At 47.1% G+C, this 19607-nt stretch overlaps 1 long non-coding RNA gene and 1 other non-coding gene across 3 annotated transcripts in view; one reads left to right on the top strand and one right to left on the bottom strand.

The window, feature by feature from the left end:
* Positions 1 to 2122, bottom strand: part of LOC128347810 (uncharacterized) — a 44363-nt gene extending 42241 nt beyond the window's left edge. Inside the window, exon 1 of one of the 2 annotated variants that reach the window (XR_008317734.1) lies at positions 2010 to 2122. This is a non-coding gene — a long non-coding RNA (uncharacterized LOC128347810). The remainder of the gene's footprint in view (positions 1 to 2009) is intronic. The other variant, XR_008317735.1, reaches the window with a different exon arrangement.
* A 16287-nt stretch (positions 2123 to 18409) lies between these two features.
* Positions 18410 to 18481, top strand: TRNAA-UGC (transfer RNA alanine (anticodon UGC)). Its single transcript has one exon. It is a non-coding gene; the product is annotated as a tRNA-Ala (tRNA).
* Positions 18482 to 19607: the final 1126 nt, after the last annotated feature.

Genomic DNA, 19607 nt, shown 5'->3' with positions numbered 1-19607 from the left:
TCCATCACAAAGGAAGGCTGAGTCAGCAATAAGGACCTTCTGGTGTACCCATCAAATTGACTACTGGGTTATCGGACTTCACTGTCCATGCAAAGTTTCCCTTTATACGTCAATGCACTCTTATTTTCATGACAATAAGCTGGAAGCCTCAGCTATTCACACACTGCTACACTCAGGAAGAGCAATCAGGAACAATGGGATCCATGCTGGTTCCGCCCAACACACCTGCTCAGCAGAAGAGAGCAACTGGAATGTTGCCCCAGGACAGTGGCAGCTGGTGACCCCTGAGACTGGGTGGGTGCCAGGCAGGTGGGCAGAGCCAAAGTGGGTGGCGCAGGGGTGGAGCAAAACCCCCAAAACACAACAACACTAACTCCTGTGGGCATATAGGAAGTAAAACGTAAAGTTGTGCCCTCGAGTCAGTGTCAACTCCTGGCAACCACAGAGCTATGCGGTTTTCTTTGATAGAATACAGGAGGGGATTACCATTGCCTCCTCCCACGCAGTATGAGATGATGCCTTTCAGCATCTTCCTATATCACTGCTGCCTGATATAGGAGTCTGGGAAACATAGCAGTAGGGATTCTAACCAGCAACCTCTTGCTCCTTAGGCAAGTTACTTCCCCACTGCGCCATTAGGTGGCTATGTCATTCCAAGGAACATACCTGTAAAAGCCTCTGCACTCAAAGACACCCATTTTCAGACAGTTATAAAAACATGCCATGAGTACATGTTTTGGCATACTTTGAAAATGTTCTGTTGGTTGTTTTTTAAAGCTTAAGAATTCTCTCTCTTTCACACACACACACAGAGGATGGGGCTTCTCTCCCATGTGCAACACACACGCGGTTCATGGGGGTGGGGGGGAGAGAGAGCAACATGGTAGCTTGACCAAGGGGAGCAAATCACACACACACACACACACAACAAAGAGCGAAGGGTTTACTTACAAACAGCAAATGTTTTACTTCCCTTCTTGGCTGGAGAGAGACCTTCAGTGAGTCCAGCAGCCAGCTACCTGGGCTCTGCAGTCCCACACAAATCCAAAGAGGGGGAGGAGCACAAGACTCCAGGACAACCAATCGGGCTGGGAGGAAAGTTAACCCTTTCTTGACCGTCTGCTCCTGCCAATCTCCAAGGCCTGCCTGGAGAGCTTCAGGCTTCAACGAGGCCTATACATAGGCCTCTCTGGAAGCCTGGCCCACCTGCCACTTCTTACTATTTCAGAAATGCCTAACAGAGAGTTTTAAAATATTTATCGATCATTTCCCTCTCTCTTTTTACTTGTAACCCTGAATGCTTAGAAAACCATCTGTCTGGCTCTGCAACTTTGGTGTATTTAAAAATGCTAAAAACAAACAGACAAACAAAAAAACCCACCAAAACCCTCCACAAATTAAGTCAAGTTGTTATCTCCACATAGTACTAGCATGAGGGGCTTATAATTATTTCTCACATTTGCAGCCGGCTCTTTCCAGGGGCGGGAGGGGCCATGCCTATTCTGCTGTCCCGCATGAAGAAATTGGTGGGCTGAGTGAAAGCGGAGAACGGGGCGGGGGGGAGGGATGCGGCTTGGCAGGGCCCCAGAGTGCGTAACTAGGGAGGCGGGTGTAAAAAGCTGCTAAGCTACCCCTTCTGTTTTATAAATAAAACTGTCCAAATGATGACAGGAAATATCTGCAGACTGCAACTCTGGGAAGATTAGATTCCCAATTTGTGAAATGATGGTTTGTAAATCATGGCAGACCTGGCAGGAAATTAGTAATTATTGCAAGTTCATGATAATAAAAGCGCAAATAAAGCATGCATTGAGCAGGGGTGGCCCTTTCATGTGGTAGGGCAAAGTGATTGCTTCAGGTGCAGACCTGAGGAGAGCTGCAGGGGGCTACCAACACGTTTTGTTTTGTGTCGATGAGTTCCTTAAAGGCCCCCAAATGCACATTGCTAGTCATTGCTGCTAGCAATTACATAACTTCCATAATCTGGCAATTACGTAAACTTTACTTACATAATCTGAGGCTGAATAAACAAAATAAATGGTCTCTCTTCTCTCTGCAAGGCAGCTCCCACAGCACACTGTCCAAGAGTGAACAAAATGGCGATTGCCGCTCTCTTCCTTCCGAAGACCAGAACAAGGACTGCCCCCGGCCACACTGATTGCTAGTCAGAGGCAGAGGGAGCTGTCAATCAGGATGTTGTCTTCCTGATAGGGCTATTTGAATTCAGCCCATCTTTTGACAACAGAGGCAAGCCCTGGGATTGGCTCCTGCCTTATGAACACTGTTATGTGACACTGTCGCCCACTATATGTCAGCACAGCAGGCTTGCAAGCTACAGGCAGGGAAGTGCAGGGCTGCAGTGACTGAGTCAGTCGGACCTAAAATGGTGGCAGAGGACAGAATGGCTGACAATTATTATTGTTTTTGGACCATTTTTATTAGTTTCTTTGGACATTTTGGCCTTTGTGGGGGGGTGGGCATTGCCCACTCTGCCCTAAGAGAAGAGCCTCCACTGGCCCAGGACATGTTCTTGGGTATATCAAACTCCAATTCCATGATCCAGTGTGCTCCTTTGCGATCCACACACACCTTGGAGTCACCAGCAGCTTGGGCGATTTGCTGCCCACATGCCGTCACCTCAGGCTGTGTCCAGTTTTTTGTGCAAATTTCTGGATCGGATCTCTGGCCCAACCCAATCGGCCCAGTCTTCCTCGCCACAACTGGTTCCGCAGAAGAGGTACCCTCTTGGATTCATCTCCATCACCTAACCCCTCCAGTCTTCTCACCCCCGCTTTTGACTGAGCTGTCGCTGAGGAACAAGGTCCTTCGGTTGTTTGAGGAGCCCCGAGGTCTCTGCGCCAGTAGAAGCTCAGGTAATATGAACCTTTGCCCCTTGCTGGACCCATCTCTATCCCTTCTCCCTTTTCTTAAATCCAGCCACCTCCTTCTCTAATCCTTTTTCTCTAGCCTGCCTGGGAATTAATACAATTAGGACTTTAAGCTAAAACGCCTCTTTGTAGTTGAACATTCCTTTAATAGGATTGGTCTAATCACACATTTCTTTCCACTGTAACCCTACCTTCAATAAACTCTTCTTTTGACTTTTGAAACTTCAGCCTTGCCTCAGTCCAGTTATTTCCTGCGTCCACAACTTTTTGTAAATTTAATCTGACATGGAACTGTCCTACCCAGAGCTAATCTCCCCACACAAAGCCCAAACACAATCTTGGGGTGTTCACCAATCACCCCGGGGCAGTTTCATTAACAATTGCTATTTATATGTCTCTTTTTCACAACAACAGCAAAATAAAGTGCTTTTTGTAGAAAAAGAATAATAATAAGGTGGTGCCCTGTCCTCAAAGGGCCCACAGTTTGAAAGGAAATATAAGGTAGACACCAGCAACAGCAACTGGAGCGATGCTGTGCTGACTCTTAGCACCGGCCGGGCGTGTGCCGATGCAGCACAGAGGCTGCAGGGAACAGTTTTAATATTTTTAATATTGGGTTTTAAATGTTTTCAGTGTTTTAGATGTTTTAAATTGTTAATTGATTTGATGTTTTAAATGATTTTAATTGTAAACCGCCCAGAGACGTTTGGGCAGTATAGAAATATTTTAAATAAATAAAAACAAATAACAGTGCCACAGCCCCACGCAGCCAGTTGGGGACTGGGGTCCACACCCAGAAAAGCGGCGGGGCGGGGAGGAGCAGGTAAGGCTCCTCACCAGCTCCTTAAGGGAACTGCCTTCCGCCCCATCGAGCTGGCTTGAATGCCGGTGCCCGAGCCAGTTTGGCACTTCCCAGAGAAGTCTCCAAACTGGCTTGTGCCCATCCCTGGTAGCAGCAGCAGTAATAGCAGCAGCAGCAGCCAGCTATCTTGCCAGTGCATTTTGCACTAATGGAGGCTTCCAGATATTTCTCAAAGGAAACCCCAAGGACACATGTTACAGTAGTCTAACCTTATAGACAATGCTGGATATATGTGCTCCAGTACTGAGACATCCTTATTGCTAGATGGCAAGAGTGTCATCATATGGCTCATGACATTTTGCTATCCACCAGTGCCCTTGCTCTTCTCTTCCCTTCCCTCCTGTCCCCTCCTCTCCTCTTTCTCCCCACCCAACAATTGAAATCATACCCCAGTTCTTTCAAATCCCTCCCACTTCCTGCACTGGCGGATCTAACATTGGGCAACTGTGTGCAGAGGACACAGGCCACCCAGCAGGGGCATAACTATAATAGGGCAAGGGGAGACAGTTGTATGGGGACCCAGTGCCTTCGGGGCTCCCCCAGAGGCAAGTCACATGACTGACTCCCGCACCCGCCCGGGCTTCCTTTAGTTGTATTCATCCTCCGAAATTGATGTGAGTGTTAAGACCTGGAGCTACCAGAACAGCATGTCTTTCTCTAGTACCATTAAATGACTTGCATTGTCCACAATTTACAAAACCTTTTTAAAAATCATTTAGGATGGTGTTCTATTGTGGCGCATAGGATATATATATGCTTTTTGTTACTACTATTCAGCCTCATTTAAGATTTCTTTACTTCATGAGCTGAGCTTCAGTGAGGGGGGGGGCATTTTAAAATCTTGTCTCTGGGCCCACTCCCACCTTGCTATGCCCCTGCCACCCAGTGAGGCTTGGGTGGGCCAAGTTGTACCCTGACCCTAACCCTAACTGGCTGCACACTGCCTGCCTCCACTGCCTCCTGCTTCTCTCCCTCCCTCCGCAATCCCTGCATGAGCGCAGACTCATAGCCACTGACTTGCCTCCCTTTACCAACAGCAAAGCAGTTTAATGACATTGCCCTGGCACCATGTAATGGGCAGTGATGTCATCAGACCATGATGGATAGGGAAGTGGCTGAGTGGAGGCCAGGCAGGCAGGCAGGCAAACAAGCGGGTGAGTGGTGGAGGCCAATGGTGGCAGGGGCCACCAAAAATTCGAATTGCAGGCCATGGCCAATGTTGCTACCGTGATGGAAAGAAGGAAAGCAGTGTGGTGTGATCTCACCTCCCTCCCTCTGCAGGCCGTTCATGGGGCAGGTATCTGATGGGCTGCCCTGCTGCCACCCTGAGAACTGGCCCAGAGTTGGCCACCTGAAGCATCCCGCTTCACCTTGCTCCATGCTAGGGCTGGCCTTGTATAGGGGGCCTATGAAGGGATTCTTTTATGTGGCAGTGTCTACTTCCAGCCCCCTAACCACTGTCTCCAGAATAAAGTGGCCCAAGAATATGAATGTTGACCATCATATTGACCATCATCAACAGACATTTAAATCACAGCGGAATGCAGAGGATTTTTTTAAAAAAATCATATTTCATAGCAATCTCAGCCCCTTCCTTCTGCCACTCAAGATGAATACCTTCTTTTAAAATCCGATGGTCATAAAAGCAAAGTTACCTTCTGACATTACATAAATACTCAAGTTTTATTCTCTAGATTATTTGGTAGTTGTAACTAACATTTAAAATATGCCATGTCAGAAAGGAGGGAAAAAGAGGATTTCTTAAAAAGCATAATTTTTTTTATTTTTTTATTTAGCAATTACTATGGGAAATTTAGCACCGAGTCAAAAAGGTTACCCGGTGAGTAGCTCTTCATAAATTGCAAGCATCCTACTCAATACAGATTGTCATCCTAGCAAGTCCTTCTAGCAGATCTCCCCCACCCCTGCCTTGCTCCAAAAGTGTGTTTTATGAGGCTCTTTCTAGCCGATGCTGCAAGGCTTAGCCTAATGAATCTGTCACCAACACTATTGATTGACATGCCAGTGTAAGTGAGACATGTGATTCCAATTGACTTCCTAATTACTGCTGCTGTGATGTCTCGCCAACTGGTAAGGTCAAAGGTTAATAGGTTTGATGTTCAGTCCTTGCTGCCTCTGGAACCTGGAGTTAAACTAGCTGCTTGGAAGTCAATATCTGAATCAAGTTCTCAAGGCTACTTCAGAAGCTGATCAATTAAGTCTCTCTTGTCTCTCTTTTCGGTTGCCTGACACGAGGCGGATGGAAGGGGGAGAAGGGACACCCAGAGTTCAAAAGCAGATGGTTTAAGGTAGTTTATGGATGTTTTCAAAAGAGACGAGCCATCGCTCAAAGGCTCAAAGCAAAGTGATGTGGATGATACCTCAGTGGAAGCCAGAACATGGATGGGCAGTGCCCTTCAGTGGTTTGCTGCTCAAATGAGAGGTGCTGGGCAATACGTGGTTTTTCCTGGAAACCCTACCCCTTAATCCCAGACTGATTGATGGCCAAGATTCCCTTTCTACACAACCGTTAAACATACAGGAGTTCTGTCCTCTGTTGCGTCTAGTCATCCTAACTATACTTTAGAGACCAAATTTGGCACGTTTTATACTAAGCAGTCATCTATAGGGGTATTTTGCATAGGAACCTTTATTCTACATCTGCCCCCCCCCCCCAGATAATCATGTGAAGCAAAAGATGCCATTATCATTTTTATTTATTTATTTATTTATTTTTACATTTCTATACCGCCTTTCGTTAAAAGAAAACCCCAAGGCGGTTTACAAAAATTAAAACATACAATAAAAGCAATAAAAACACCAAGCAATAAAAACACCAAGCTAAAAACATATCAAACAAGCATAAAAAACAACAGATCATATGTCAGGTCACCTTTAAATAATCTGTGACGATGACCATTGACCTTGTTCAGCCCTAGGTTTGAGGCATGTCCCCTTTCTGCTGGGTCTTTGGCATTATTATTATCTTCTTCATCAGTGTGTGATCCCAACCAATCAGCCCCAGGCTTAAAGTGTGCCCCCCCCCACCACCGCCATTGAGTCCTTGGCACTATTATCTTCTTCATTAGTGAGTGATCCCAAGCAATCAGGGAATCATATGGTGTTGTGATGATGTCACAATGCTGCATACCCAGTCAGATTTGACTGGCAAAGGTTAATTGATCTCAGCCTCTCTCTGTCTTGTGGAGAGGGAAAACACCCCCATTGCCAGGACAACTCGGCCAATGCTCCCTGCTTTGCTGCACTGTGTTGCTTTCTTTGCAATGGAGCACAACAGGACAGAGAAGGTTGACCTAGCTGCCTTGGTGATTGAGATGTGATCCCTTGCCCCCTTGTGGAGATTTTCATGCTCTCTCACCTTCTCCAGCTGGCCCAGAAATGCTTTGGGTGGGGGGCACAAAAATCAGAGTTCCATTTTCGTTCAGCCAAAAGTTGGTACAATCGAGCCATTTTGATCCATGGTGTTCACAGGAGTGCAAAGTCCTCAAACAGGGTGGTGAACCAGCAGGGGTTCCACCCAGGAAGCTGAAGCAGGGTGAACCAGCAGTGCCTTGGTGTCTTGTACTGCTGGGCATTTGCAGGCACACTTCCTGGGGCTTTAGCTGGAGCTTTGTCTAGTAACACTTATGTGCAAGGTCATTGTGAGAGAGCAAAAGAAGGATGGGGAAGGCCACACATTGCAAAATGATTAACAGCTTCCACTTAGACCATTGGTGACTTTATTCCTAGGGATCTCTTTGGGGCAGTCCTGTGCCAAGGGTCACATAGAAACATGGAATAGTGGAGGAATCTCTGGGTCTCCAGCTTCATCCTATCCTGTGGGCTGGGCATCCTTGACAGCTGGTATCTGAGACCACTTTCTTCATGACTGAGGTTTCAAGATCATTGCAACAGGCCGGGTACTCGGCTTCTACCCCGAGACCGACCCTTCAGATTCATTGACCATAGTTTACATAGGAAGTTGCCTTACTGAGTCAGACTGTTGATCCACCAAGCTCAGTACTGTCTACACTGACTGGTAGCATCTCTCCAGGATTTTAAGCAGCAGTCTTTCCCAGCCCTACTTGGAAATGCCAGGGATTAAACCTGAGACCATCTACATGCAAAGCAGATGCTTTCCCACAGAGCCATAGTGCTTCCCTAGTCCTGCCAGGTGATGGCAAGTCATGATACCTGCGTATGGCCATGTTGGGTTGGAAGTGGAAGAATTGCTCTCACTTCCACTGAGTCTGTGACCCCTTAGCTGAAACCACCTTTGATTCACTGGCCTGCCACCTGTTATAGGACCATCCACTCATTGTCCCCCTCCACACACATATTCAGGGACCGTGTGAAGGGAAAATGGGGCTGCATGTGCCAGCCATGCTCCTGATATTGGAGCACTTGCCAGTGACACCCCCTGACATCCACATGTGGGGCACTGGGACACTTGTGAGAAAGGGATCTTTGAATGCCCTGAAGTGGGGGGCACATAGTTAGCATACACAATTCTATTTCTGTCTCACACATTTCCTGAACATGTGAGGGACAAGTGAATAACCATGTAAACTGAGAAGGTGGGGGACGTGTTTGTGTGTGTGTGTGTGTGTGTGTGTGTGTGTGTGTGTATGTGTGTGAAGAATCCACACTAAATTCAGCTGTAATGTTATATCAATGTTCACCTTTGTTTCCCCATTTTTGTTTTGCTAACTGGGCAAAGAGGCACCTTTTAAAAGTGGTGATTTTCTTTATTTAACAGGGGGAGAGCAACTGGCCCTATCCACCCCCAGCACAGCATCCCTCCAGTGGCTGTTGCTGGTGTCTATCATATGTTTGTTTGTTTTAGATTGTGAGCCCTTTGGGGATAGGGAGCCATTTTATTTGTATCTATCTATCTATCTGAACCACTTTGGGAACTTTTTGTTGAAAAGCAGTATATAAATATTTGCCATTTTCATATCCACAAATTGGAGAAAATAATGTCTTCTTACATCATGTAATGCAATGAAAGCTTTTCCACTTTTTTGTTTTGTACCTCCTGGTTTTCTGTACCAAGGAGGTACTACTGCATTCACCTAGGCCATGACTTTCCAATTTCAGATCCCCATAAGTTATTGGACAACAATTCCAGTCACCAGGGGCATAGCTATAATTGAACTGGGGAGGAGGGTGGTATCCCTGGGCCCCTTAGGGAGAGGGGTCTGCCAGCTGGGTGACAGTTTGCTCTTCATTCTTCACTGTTGAGGTTGTATGTATGGATACATGAGATGATTATAGTAGGTAAGTTTAAACCATGTTTCTTTGCCAAGGGAATGTACCTGTGCAAGTGTGTGTGTGTGTGTGTGTGTGTGTGTGTGTGTGTGTGTAAGTGTCTGCATGTATGGGAAGTGTATGGTATTATTTGCACAGGAGTGAGAGAAAGGGCATGCTGGGGATGTTTTCTTTTTCACCTTGTCCTTCTGCAGCAGAGATATGGGGAGGGGGAGGAGAAGAAGGCAGGGGAGCCATCTTCACTTCTTGTCCTAGGACCCACTTCAACCTTGCTACACCCCTGCAAATTGCCTTTGGCCGCTGTGGCTGGGATGAGGAGAGTTCTGGTCTAACTACGCCTGGAGACCCAAGGTTGGGAAGCCCGGACCTAGGTAGACCTAGATGTATCACCTAGGTGGATCACTAGGTGTGTCACAAAACAGGAATCCTTCAGAAGCTAATGAAAAACGTGCCCCTGCTAACCTAGCATAGGACTGATAGAATACATGCCGCAAGATTCCAATAGCTACGCTCCCTTCCTCTGCAATTATAAATCCTTTGGGGACCGGGGCTGTATTAATTGGGGCCATGTAACTACCTTAGATAGGATTCTCTGAAACTAGATTAATTTTCTTTGCAGTACCTTTGAGGGACCTGAAGCAGATTCGTAACACACCTGAGGGAAACTATCTGAGACAATCGAAGGAGCTACCTGCACAATGTTCACATTCTTTTGATATATAAAATTAGGTCAGATCCAAACCTGGGACTCAAGCATGATGGAGGCCCTCCTTTGTTACCATCCCCCCATCCCCTTATATGGCACCATGCACTGAAAATGCTCATCCCATTTTCTCAAATGTGCCATTTTCATAGCCTGAAACTGGAAGTTTGATTCTTTTATTTTGGCATATAAAAGGGAGAGTTTTTCAAACTCATAAAAGGGAGAGGGGTTTTTTTAGATTCTCTGCTCTATGTCCCTTCTGATTGGTAGACTGATACTCTTAGGACAATGCCTTCTTCTTTGTTCTCTCTCTTTCTCCTTCTTCCTTCCACCATGAGGTAGCTAGTACAGGGTGCAAGCTTTCTATTTAAGTTTCAAACTTCTTAAAATAAACCTTTACTTGTTTTAGTTCTCAAACCATTGTCCCCAGAACTCCTCTGGGAGCTCTGATCTCATCAAACTGGGTTTCTTTGCTAAATAAGAGGTTGATTCAAATTCTCCCCTACATGAGTAAGGTACAGAGAAGGGGAGGAAAGGCCCTGCAGGGTGGAGGGAAGAGAAGAGGGGTATGCCATGCTGCTGGGGGCGGGGAGGAAGAGGAAGTGGGGCACTCTGTGCATGACACTGAGAGTGTGGAAGGCTGAGGGGGTGGAAGGCTGAGGGGGTGGGTGTTCCCTGCACTGCCTGAGGTGTCAGCATGGGGGCTTGAACTGGCCCTGTGTCTTTCCCCTTGAGGCCAGATGGGTGCAGGCAAAAGGCTGGAAAGTTTGCTTGAGAGCTTTTTGAATCTAGTTTGGAGTTAAGTTTCTAATGGAAATTGATTACTTTATCGTATCAATCATGAAAGAGACTTTCCTCCAGCTGCAGCTTTGTTAAAAAAAAAGTGGGAGGAAAAGACCAGGTCAGCATAGACTGGATTCTGATTGATTGCATACCAGGTTGTATTAGACAATGTAGATCATTTTGCCAATATGAATTTTGAAGATCTTAAAAACAGAAGGCTTCCAAAAGAGAGAGAGAAAGAGAAGAAAAGGGGGAAACAGGTTACAAGAAAGAGGAAAAGAAAAATCATTAGACACTCAAGAATGGCAATAATTCACCCATATCTCTGTGTTATGTACAAATAATGCCCAGGGGAGCAGGCTGTGCACATCATTTTGTCATCTGTCTGTTGTGGCTGACAGTGCTCAGTTTCTCATTTATCGTTGCCAATTCCTTGCCGCAGTTCTGAGCATGAGGGCAGTGATGGGATATCTTAATAGAACTTTTGATCTCTTGTCTTTAATTAAAACCAAATCTGAAAACCTGGTGTAAGTAAACAGATCCACTTTAGGAGAAGCTTGCAGAAAACACAGATGTAGCAAGTTGGTTGCTAAATTTGTAACTGTGATGTTCTGGAACTCAAGCCTGCCCAGGTGTCTCACTCTCTGATCTTTGAGACGTTTTCTCTAACTCCAGATGTATGACGTTCATTGGACTTGCTCATGTGCAGAACATAGAGCAGGTGGTCAATGGTATCATCTTGGAGCACAGCCAGATGGCGGACTTTGTGCAGGACAGACATGCTGGGTACCTAAAATTGGGACAACGTGGTGATTCAGATCACCAGAAAGTGAGAATTAGAAAAGGGAAGATACAAGAAGTTATAAATACAGGACAGAATGGAGAAGAGTACACATATGAAGCTGCCTTATACTGAATCAGATTTCTGATTAGCTAGGATCACCCATGTAACTGGCCAAGGAAGCATTTCCTTCACTCTCAATTGGTTCTGATTATTTTCAGTGTTGCCATCATGTAGCTAAATCTGATGGCCCCAGAGGTGGAGTTTTACAAGAACCCATGCACAGCTGCTGCTGGAGCTGCTGCCAGTCCTTTCTGCGGCTGCCATGCTCACTGCGATGGGCACCCCATGGCGCCCCCTCCCCCTGCAGTATGCCTCCCCCGTGCGGCACACCTTCTCTTCCGCTGCATGTGCAGTGATGTACGAGCCCGGGGTCGGCTGCTCTGCGCCCTCCACTCAGCTGGCCACAGCACTGAGCCGCAGTAGTAGGGAAGCATACCCCAGGCTCCTCCACCAGGGAGGTGACTGCTGCCATGTGCAGTGGGAGAGAAGGGGCGCTGTGGGGGAAGAGGGCACCACTGGGTGCCCGCCGCAAGGACGGCACCCCTTCTTTCTCTCCCACTGCAGCCTCCTTGACAAAGCAGCCAGGGTAGGCTGCCCTGTCCCCGCTGCTCAGCATGGTGACCAGCTCAGCACCAGGGCCAGGGAGGGCAGCCTACCTTGGCTCCTTCATCCGTGCAGCCTACCCCGGCTCACCACAGTGAGCATGTGCAGGGGGCCATGGCTGGGGGGGTGCACCACCAGGTTGGGGGTGGGGGGTGGGAGGCCTGTACATGGGCTACCTATGCCCTCCCTACAGCATCGGATGACTCCGTAGTATTGTGATTTTGTCTCATTCGTTGTGTGATCCCTGATGGACAGGGATCATTCCTGAGACTAATTAAGAAGAAGACACCATAATTAGAAGGGGGAATGAGTGGAAATCAGGGGGGAATGGAGGAAACCATGGCCAACATCCAGACCAGCACTGCCCCATTGCACGACCCTCTGGGACATATTCAGTGGGCTTCATAGGGAAGGGGAGGTCATCAAGAATCTCCCCTTCCTCTGCTCACACAACGGCACTGACTCACTATGGAACTCAGCACAGTGCTAGTCTGGATGTTGGCCAGGGACAGTGGATGAGGTTTTAAAAGAACATTTCTCTCCCTTTAAAAAACAATTCCAGTTTGTAAAAGTGAAAAGAAGCACAGAAGAATTTTGATTTACACTGAAGAGTTTTGAATACACTGATTCCAGTATTAGGGATGTGCATGGAACCACAGAAGTGTGGTCCGGCACTGGGGGGAGTGTGTCTTTGGGGGGGGTAGTACTTACCCCACCCCCGCCGCTCTTCCCCCTCCGGTGCTGGTGTTTCTAAAAACGTTCTTGGGGCGGCAGAGTTCCTCCCTGCCGCCCCTGCCCCCGTCGTTGTCTGAAAAGCGTAAAACTAGAAAGAGCTGGCGGTGTGCATGCGCCCTTCACGGCGCACGTGCTTGTCTCTGCCGCTGGCGTGCACGTGCCGAAGGAGGAAGAGTGGAGGGGGTGGGGTAAGTACTACCACCACCCCCCTTAAAGACACACTCCCCCGCCCTGCCGGACCGCCGGAATTCCGGACCAGTCCGGAGGCCTTTTCTATGGCCTTGGACCGGTTCCATGCACACCACTATCCAGTATATAGGAAATGGCAACCCTTTCTGATCAATATTAGGTCATACAACTATCCACTTCTCCTGTTAACCAAATCTGTTTATTTGTCAATTCATGCTTCTTCCAGCAGTCATGCCTTTATGCCCGGTATTGAGGCCACTTTCTAGCTGAGTTAGAACAATTTTTGCCGTTGTAAGAAGATTCCGTTTATATACATTTAACACCTGAAAATATTTCTCTCTCCCCCACTCAAAATCATAATTTTCTGTCTAAAGGAGAGAAGATTTGGCACAAGCCTAGCCACTGCTCAAAAGCTTAGTGGATCTCCCAGATCTGCACCCTGATGTGGCATCTGATTCAGATTCATGCTTGTGCTTGACATCTTATTTGTTACACAGGTCTCCGTGTACCCCAAGTGATTCCTACCCCTAAAAAAAAGATGCACAGTTTTGTGGTGCGGGTTTCGGGGGTGGGGTAGAAAGGGAGATGACAAAGATGAGTCAAGGGTAGAGCTGAAAATCCCTCTGTTCCTTTCAGCTGTTCCTTTCTCCATCACTTCACCATGCAGCAGTTGCTGTCAGGATGGGAACCTGTTGTAGCATTTTGTTGTAAATTGCTGTGGGAACCAATCTGCAGTCATCCAATAAAACCTTCCTGAGACACTGATGAAATTGTTCAGCTTTTTCTTCCTCCAGCATGAACATCTATCATTCTCAGATATTGCAAAATCAGTAAGAAGAAGCCAGGGCTGGTGCCAGTGAGACAAACATTTATGTAATCCCAGAGAGGGGGGAGGGAGGGAGAGAGAAAGCGCGCTACTGGCTGCATTCAGATGTACAGGATAACCGTAGTTAACCATGGCCGAGGTTACAATTCCTAACTCCAATTTGCTCTGCAGACGTTCAACAAACAGCGGCCACAGGGGCATAGCAAGGTCGGAGTGGGCCCAGAGACAAGATTTTAAAATCCACCCCCCTCACTGAAGTAGGTATATATGCATCGCTGCTGGGAGTGACGCTGGGGCTTCACAGAGTGATGAGAGAACAGACGTCAAAACGGCCTTATGAATATATCTCCTATGTGCCACAATAGAACATCATCCTGAATTATTTTTAAAAGGTTTTGTAAATTGTGGATGATGCAAGTTATTTAATGGTACTAGAGAAAGACATGCTGTTCTGGTAGTTCCAGGTCTTAACACTCACATCAGTTTCGGAGGATGAATACAACTGATGGAAGCCCGGGCGGGTGCGTGGCTGGGGAAGTCAGTCATGTGATGTGCCTCTGGGGGCCCCCCAAGGCAGTGGGCCCCCAGACAACTGTCTCCCCTTGCCCTATTATAGTTACGCCCCTGAGCGGCCAGCCGAACTGGAGTTGAAGGAGAGGGGAGCCCCTCTCTGCCACTCAGCCTTCCAGCCAATTCACTGGCCAGACTGTTGGTGACGGACCAGGAGAAGGATCTTGGAGTTGTGGCGGACAGCTCGTTGAAAGTGTCGACTCAATGTGCAGCAGCTGTGAAAAAGGCCAATTCCATGCTAGGGATCATTAAAAAGGGGATTGAAAATAAAACGGCTAACATTATAATGCCCTTATACAAAACTATGGTGTGACCACACTTGGAGTACTGCGTACAATTCTGGTCACCACATCTTTAAAAGGACATTGTTGAACTGGAGAAGGTACAGAAGAGGGCAACCAAGATGATCAGGGGCCTAGAACACCTTTCTTATGAGGCAAGACTACGACACCTGGGATTTTTAGTTTAGAAAAAAGACGACTGCAGGGTGACATGATAGAGGTCTATAAAATCATGCAAAGGGTAGAGAAAGTGGATGTTTGTGTTCCTTTCTGTTCTCTTCGTTTGGACAGGCCTTCCAATTGCGGAAGGAAGTCTTCTTCCCTTTTATGGCTTCCTTGACGGTACCCGTTAGCCATGCTGGCATCCTCCTGGACTTAGTGGTACCTTTCCTCCTTTTGGGTATACAATCTAACTGGGCTTCTAGTATTGTGGTTTTGAGTAAACTCCATGCACTCTGGAGCGAAGTGACTCTCCTGATTTTCCCTTTCAGCTTTCTTTTCACCATACTCCGCATTTTGGAGAAGTTTCCTCTTCTGAAATACAAAATGTCTGTGTTAGACATCCTTGGTGATTCTCTCCCCGCATGTATGATGAATTTGATGGCACTGTGGTCACGCACCAGGTCCTGGGTGTCACTCAGAATTAGATCCAAGGTCGCCTTCTCTCTGGTTGGTTCCATGACCAACTGTTCGAGGGCACAGTCATTTAGCATATCTAGAAATTTGACCTCTTTGTCCTGACTTGAATGTGAATTTACCCAGTCTATGTGTGGGTAGTTGAAATCACCCATAATTACAGCCCTGCCTCTCCTTGACGCCTCCCTGATTTCCTCCTTCAACTCCCAGTCACTGTTGGCATTTTGATCTGGAGGGCGATAGCATGTCCCCAGTAGCACGTTCCCTTTCCGGCCTTGTATAGTCACCCACAGGGTTTCTGTGGAGGACTCCAGTCCACCTAGGTTTTCTAGCTTGTTAGATTCTATCCCTTCTTTAACATACAGTGCTACCCCTCCTCCAAGGAGCCCCTCCCTGTCCTTTCTATAGAGTTTATACCCAGGGATAACAGTGTCCCACCGGTTCTCACTGTCCCACCATGTTTCTGTTATGCCCACTATATCTATTTCTGCGTTAGCAACCAAGCACTCCAGCTCACCCATCTTGGCTCAGAGGCTTCTGGCACTGGCATATAAGCACCTATACGCTGAATCTCTCCCCTGATGTATGCTATTCTTTTGACTCTTTGACCTGCTGGCACAGGCTCCCGTCTGCTCTTTATGCAGTTCTGCTCTGTCCCCTTCTGTTTTATTTGAATTCTTTGCAGTCTCACACTTTAAAGGATGGCTTTTGCCAAACAGGATACTGCCCAGCATCCATCGGCTGTTCCCCAGGTGTCATTTTAAAAGCTGCTCTGCAACCTTTTTGATTTTAAGTGCCAGCAGTCTGGTTCCATCTTGGTTCAAGTGCAGCTTGTCCCTTTTGTACAGGCCTTGCTTGCCCCCAAATGTGTCCCAGTGCCTAACAAATCTAAACCCCTCCTCCCGGCACCAATTTCTCATCCACGCATTGAGACCCCTCAGCTCTGCCTGTTGCACTGTACTTGCGCGGGGAACAGGTAGCATTTCTGAGAATGCTACCTTGGGGGTCCTGGATTTCAAAATGCTACCTATCAGCCTAAATTTGGCTTCCAGGACCTCCTGACTGCATTTCCCCACATCGTTGGTGCCGACGTGCACCATGACAGCTGTCTCCTCCCCAGCACTGCCTAGGAGCCTGTCTAGACGCTGCGTAATGTCCGCAACCTTCGCACCAGGCAGGCAAGTCACCGTGCGGTCAACACGCGGGTCACAAACCCATCTCTCTATCCCTCTAATGATCGAATCACCAACTACAAGGAGGCCCCCACCCCCCAGAGGAGTATCCCCTGCAACCTTGGAGAAGCCGCTTCCAGTCTGTGAAGACAATACTGAGATAGACAGACCAATGGTCTGACTCAGTATATGGAAGCTTCCTACGTTCCTATGTTCACCCCCGCCCCATCACCACCCTCACTGGCTGTCATTGTCATCACTCATCGGGTGGTGGGGGGACATGGAATTTCAATGGCTCCCCTTCCCTCTGAAGCGTTCTATGCCACCCACAGAGCACTTCCAGGGGAAGAGGAGGTAATCAATATGCACCCCCCGCCCCCCAAGCACCGGTGCTGTGCTAGTCTGGAACTCCTCAGCAGTACCCAATAATCTCACAAAGCACCGGTGCTTCATTAGTCAGGATGTCAGCCATTTTAGATCTCAGAAAACGGGTGAGCTCTTTCAGCTACTCTGAAGTTATTGCTCAGTTGTTTGGTTGGTTTTACTTATTACATTTAATTGTGACATGTCTGTTGCTTTAACCACAAACTGTAAATCACCTTAGAAGTTTTTTTAAAAACCCTCCCCACCCCCATTACTTTATTAATTCAGTGCTGGGGCAAATGTACCTCTAATAAGTCATAGAAGCAACAGCTGGGAAATTAGGGGAGGAAAGCTGGTCTTGCAATTGATTGATTGATTGGTTGGTTGGTTGGTTAAGTGGCATCAAGTCGGTGTCGACTCTTAGTAACCACATAGATTTTTCCCCAGGATGATCTGTCTTCAACTTGGCCTTTAAGGTCTCTCAGTGGTGCATTCATTGCTGTTGTAATCGAGTCCATCCACCTTGCTGCTGGTTGTCTTCTTCTTCTCTTTCCTTCAACTTTTCCCAGCATTATGGACTTCTCAAGGGAGCTGGATTTTTGCATAATGTGTCTGAAGTATGATAGTTTGAGCCTGGTCATTTGTGCCTCCAGTGAAAATTCTGGGCTGTGTGTTCAGCTTCACACTGCCTCAAGGAATAATTAGGGAGCCCTCCTTAGGGTTGATTAGGGTCCCCGAGCCTTGATTGATTGATTGATTGATTGATTGATTAAGTGCCATCAAGTCAGTGTTGACTCTTACTGACCACATAGATAGATTCTCTCCAGGATGATCTGTCTTCAACTTGGCCTTTAAGGTCAATGAGGAGAGAAGACCTGGTCTTGTGGTAGCAAGCATGCTACCCATAGCTAAGCAGGATCTTAGCTATGTCCCCATAGCTAAGCAGGATCTGCCCTGGTTGCATCTGAATGGGAGACTTGATGTGTGAGCACTGCAAGATATTCCCCTCAGGGGATGGAGCTGCTCTGGGAAGAACATCTAGGTTCCAGGTTCCCTCCCTGGCTTCTCCAAGATAGGGCTGAGAGAGATTCCTGCCTGCAACCTTGGAGAAGCCGCTGCCAGTCTATGAAGACAATACTGAGCTAGATAGACCAGTGGTCTGACTCAGTATATGGCAGTTTCCTATGTTCCTATGTTCCTAAGGTCTCTCAGTGCTGCATTCATTGCTGTTGTAATCGAGTCCATCCACCTTGCTGCTGGCCGTTCTCTTCTACTCTTGCAATAGCAGGCGCGGCTCATGAACTCTCCTCTGGGGGGGTGGCGGGTGGCTTCTTTAAGGTAAACAGAGCTGGTGCTCTGTGCCGCCCAGCAGCCCCCGCAGCGGGGAATCACCTCTGCCACTCACCTGGCTACTGGCGTGGGCTTGCCTCCGCGGGAGCCAGGTGAGTGGCGGAGGTGATTTCCCACCGCAGGGGCTGCTGGGCAGCACAGAGCACCGACTCCGTTTACCTTAAAGAAGCCGCCCGCCGCCCGCCCCCCCCCCAGAGGCACATTCACAAGCTGCGCCTGTGCAATAGCGAGCATGAATTGCCCCCTTTGTTAAGCAGGGTCTGCCCTGATTCTCATTTGGATGTGTGACTACATGTGTGCATTGTCTGCTGAAAGATATTCCCCTTCGGGGCTGGGGCTGTAGCTCAGTGGTAGAGCATCTGCTTTGCGTGCAGAAGGTCCCAGGTTCAATCCCTGGCAGCATCTCCAGACAGGACTGGGAGTGACTCCTTCCTGAAACCTTGGAGAGGTCACTGCCAGTCAGTGTAGACAATACTGGGCTAAACGGATCAACGGTCTGACTTGGTATAAGGCAGCGTCCTGTGTTCCTATGCCAGGAATAATTGTCAAGTGGAATCAGGAGAAAGAGAGCAGTTTGACACAGGTAAATGAGTAAAAATATCCATTACACTGAAAATGCAGGTATTATGTATTTACTCCCAAGATAGTCAAAATCAAGATATCAAAAACATTATGCAAAGTTCCTAGATGCTGTAAATGCTCTATTGAGTTGTAGATTAATATGTTTTAGTGATTAGATTTGCACCATTGTTTAAGGAATATGTGAAGAAGTATCAGTAGGAAACTTGACTTAAATCAATGATTTAAATCAGGTTTTTCTCATGGGCATTTAGATCAATCCACCCTGTTTGACAGCACAGGAATAAAACAGCAGCTAAAATAATGGGTTCAATAAGACTGATACCTTCTGTACATACAAAGATTTCAGTTACTCATTCAACGCAGTCGGGGTAAAAATGACTCCCAAACTGTTGGATTATATGCTGGAACTTCAAAAATGAAGATATTCGGAGCATGGAACACCACAAGATAATTGACCTCATTAAGCCTGTGGAATACATGGAGTATGGAGTTGTGGAAGACTAAAATTAAAGGTTTATTGTTATTTCAATTTCACTGGGTCAAGTTATTCACACAAGTTATTCACAGGTAAAGGATAACCGCTGGTAGATTGCAAGATTTACTGTATCATTTACTGTTTGGTTTTGGGGTACCCAAATGTACCCCAAGAAAGTCATAATAATAAAACTCCTGGAAATTCAGCATTACATTATTTGCAAGTTAAAACAAGTTGTTCTGGTAATAACTAATCTGCCTACCTTCCTTTCACTATAATCTTCAGTGAGAATTACCTTCTTCACAAGTTAGCCTACATCAGCCCTAAACTGACACATGTCCACCATCTTGAATTGGGGTAGATGACATCATTACAAACTACTATTCATGACATCATTACAAACTGCTCAGGTAGCACACCTCAGGGAACTTTTTCCGTTTTGAAAATTGCTGTGATGTTGCACAGCAATGTGAT

This window comes from Hemicordylus capensis, chromosome 2 (assembly GCF_027244095.1).
Source record: "Hemicordylus capensis ecotype Gifberg chromosome 2, rHemCap1.1.pri, whole genome shotgun sequence".
Lineage (NCBI taxonomy): Eukaryota > Metazoa > Chordata > Lepidosauria > Squamata > Cordylidae > Hemicordylus > Hemicordylus capensis.
This window is presented reverse-complemented; position numbering and strand designations above follow the sequence as displayed.